The 3679-nt window shown below is 38.2% G+C and overlaps 1 pseudogene; it reads left to right on the top strand.

The window, feature by feature from the left end:
* The first annotated feature begins 220 nt into the window (after nucleotides 1–220).
* Nucleotides 221–2978, top strand: LOC141333057 (uncharacterized; annotated as a pseudogene).
* Nucleotides 2979–3679: the final 701 nt, after the last annotated feature.

Here is a 3679-nt window from a genome sequence, read left to right as displayed (position 1 = left end):
TACTTAAAACTTACTGGCTAGGCTTTCTCAAGCCAACTTAAAGTTTGCTAACAAACTTTTTATCTAGTTATTATTAATGATCGAATTAAGGCCATTAACTCTCACTCTGACTAACTTTCTTACCAGTGTGCTGACTACTGAATTAGGGAGCTGACTAAGATGCACCCAGAGGCTTAGTTTGCATTTATTTATTCTCATCTTAAACAGGAAAAAGATAAAGATGGCGTTTATTAAAGAAGAGAGTGAAGGCATGAGGATTGAAGAAGCGTTCAGAATCAAACATGAAGATACCGAGGAACAAACAGGTTGGTTTTCATTCTCAAAGCCAAACTATTTTGTCCTGTAGATTCATTTGCATTTCTGCATGTTAATAGGTGTTTTTATACCATGTTTGCTGTCCAGCAGCGTTCTCTCTTTATTTTCAGCTTCATTTTTATGCTTCAACCCTTATAAAAAACACCGGAAGCTAATCAAGGTTTGTATTACTAGAAAGTTTTAGGCAGGTAAGTTTGATTAAGGTTGGAGCTGATCTTAAGGCTAGAGCTGTGCATCGCTGAACTATACTATATCTCTGCAGCAGACGTTGACTTAAACACTAGTTCATTTATGTGTATGCTTGAGCACTATATTTTAAAGCCACCGTATTTTAAAGTAGCTAGAGCTGATTTGTTGATCCTGTAACATTCGTCCTCAACATCCGTCAACACAACGGTCAGGTTCTTAATTGTTGTAAACACTTAACAGTACATCCATTTGGTTGTTAAAAATGTAAAATTGACTATCATTGTCATAACATCTAATGATATTGGGTGTCAGTCGCTAGCAATTATGTGGGTTATTTCACATTTGTATGCACAGCATAAAACTTTTCATGAAAAATGTCTGTAATTCTCACCACATGTAAACACAGACACAAATTTGTTAACTTCTTTCCAATGTTAATGACACCCTGTGTTTGAGGTTAGTCATTTGCATAAAATACACCCAAACCAACTCCATATAAGGGCTTTCCACTCTCTAAAGATGTGCGTTAGCCTGAGAGATGTATGAGAGAAATATTATTTTCATCTTTTTGCATAGGTTTTACTCATTTAGAAAAAAGTATAGTATACATTTTTAGTGATTTTTATTTATTTATTTTTTTGTTGAAAATTTTCACACACAAATTTGCACTAACTCTTACTTAACAAATTTTTACTCACTGTCTAATATACATTCACAAGCTACTGGCAATTGACACTGTTACATATACTCACCAATGTCGATTTTTACTCACATTCGGAGCTTGGCAAGTGTTAATTTTATGCCTTGTATACAAGCATAAAAAGCAGAGGACCTAATACTGAGCCCGGTGGCACTCCATACTTGTGTGTGATGAGATGTCTTTTCATGTAGAAGCGGTCAGGTATATCAGACATTAACTAATTCTTGTCCACAAATGCCAAATAAATTCTCAAGTGAATGAAAAGTATTTGGGACATTTCCTTAAGAAAGCAAATTGAGTATTGAGAAGAGAATTACAGACAATACCTCTTTCAGTAGATCAGGGGTGCCCAACCTTCTTCCTGGAGATCTACCATCCTACAATGTTCAGCTCCAACCCTGATCAAACACACCTGAACCAGCTAATTATAATCTCTTTTAGTTAGCACTTGATAATTACAGACAGCTGTGTTGGAGCAGGGCTGTAACTAAAGTCTGCAGGTAGGTAGATCTCCAGGAACAGGGTTGGGCACCCCTGCTGTTGATTGTTGGTGGCATCTAGAATATATGTTGGTTTTTATGCTTTATGTTTAAATGTATTCATGTCTATAGCTTTGTGCCATTGAAATGAAGTTAACTTCTGTTGGTTCTTTTTGCTTTAGACTTGGTGTTGCGTAAAGAGGAGAGTCAAGAATGGAATGAAATGAAAGACGAAGATCTCTATGAGAAACATCATGATTTCTCTGAAGAAAACTTAAGTTGTTCACAGACTAGAAAAAGAGCTAAAAAGAGAAGAGCTACAAAACATTTCACCTGCCAACAATGTGGAAAGATATTTAGTGAAAAAAGAAACCTTGAAGTTCATAATAGAATTCACACTGGAGAAAAGCCTTACACCTGCCAACAATGTGGGAAAAGTTTTATTAAAAAGGGAACCCTTAAAGACCACATGAGAACTCACAGTGGAGAGAAACCTTACACATGCCCCCAATGTGGAGTAAGTTTCACTCAAAAAGGAATCCTTGAAAGGCACATAAGAATTCACACCGGAGAGAAGCCTTTCACCTGCCAAGAGTGTGGAAAAAGTTTTATTCGAAAGGGAAGCCTGAAAGGCCACATGAGAATTCACACTGGAGAGCAGCCTTACACATGCCCTCAGTGTGGAAAGAGATTTACGCACAAACAAGCTCTTAATGCCCACATCAAAATTCACATAGGAGAGAAGTCTTGCATATGTGACCAGTGTGGGAAGAGTTTCTATCAACAAGGAGACCTCAAAATCCACATGAGGATTCACACCGGAGAGAGCCATTTCTCCTGCAAACAATGCGGAAAGAGTTTTACTAGAAAAGGAAACCTTTTAGTCCACATGAGAATTCACACTGGAGAAAAGCCGTTCATTTGCCCTCAGTGTGGAAAGAGTTTCGATCAACAAGGGAACCTTAAAGTCCACATGAGAATCCACACAGGTGAGAAACTTTTTACCTGCCCACAGTGTGGAAAGCGCTTCACTCAAAATGGAAACCTCAAAGCCCACATACGGATTCACTCAAGAGAACAGTTTTATGTGTCATGAGTGTGGAATGAGTTTCACGGACAGGAAACAATATAAGAATCATGTAACAACTCACACTGGAAAGAATCGTTTCATGTGCCATCACTGTGGAAAAAGTTGTCCAGACGAAGCAAACCTTGAGATTCACATGAGAATTCACACTGAAGAGCGGCCTTTCACATGCTTCCCTGAGGAAAGACTTTCAGATCTAAAAACGTAACAGTCACAAGAGGCGTCGCACTTAAAGGGATGGTTCGGAGTAGAATTGACTTCATTGCTATGCACTCCGAAGCCCATGTAAATACCCCATCCGAAGTTTTTTTTTTACCTTAGTCGAACATTTATGGAGATATTAGAGTTTTTCGAATGGCTTGTTACAGCAGTAGACGGTACATGTAGTGTATCTCGTAAATTGCACCACTAAACGTGCAAATAATCTTACCAAACTTGTACAGTAGTCTAAATAGGTTATGTACTCACAAAACGCTTCATGAGAACATTTGTAAGTCCACCATGTGTGTTTTAAAAACACGTTTTAGCCAATTCCTACTAGTCTCAAAAACTACAAATGGCCACACGTCGACGTCACTTCCCACGTTTGGGAAAAGCACGTAAAAGTCCTCCTACTACATCTGTGTGCATGTCAACTTGTAGGAGGACTTTTACGTGCTTTTCCCAAACCAGGGAAGTGACGTCGACGTGTGGCCATTTGTTGTTTTTGAGACTAGTAGTGATCGGGTAAAACGTGTTTTTAAAACGCTCATGGTGGACTTACAAATGTTTTGATGCAGTGTTTTGTGAGTACATACCCTATTTACACTACTGTACAAGTTTGGTAAGATTACTTGCACGTTTAGTGGTGCAATTTACGAGATACATCACATGTACCATTCACTCTTGTAACAAGCAATTCGAAAAACT

This window comes from Garra rufa, chromosome 4 (assembly GCF_049309525.1).
Source record: "Garra rufa chromosome 4, GarRuf1.0, whole genome shotgun sequence".
Classification (NCBI taxonomy): Eukaryota; Metazoa; Chordata; class Actinopteri; order Cypriniformes; family Cyprinidae; genus Garra; species Garra rufa.
The sequence above is the reverse complement of the archived record's forward strand: the minus strand, read 5'-3'. Positions and strand labels throughout refer to the sequence as shown.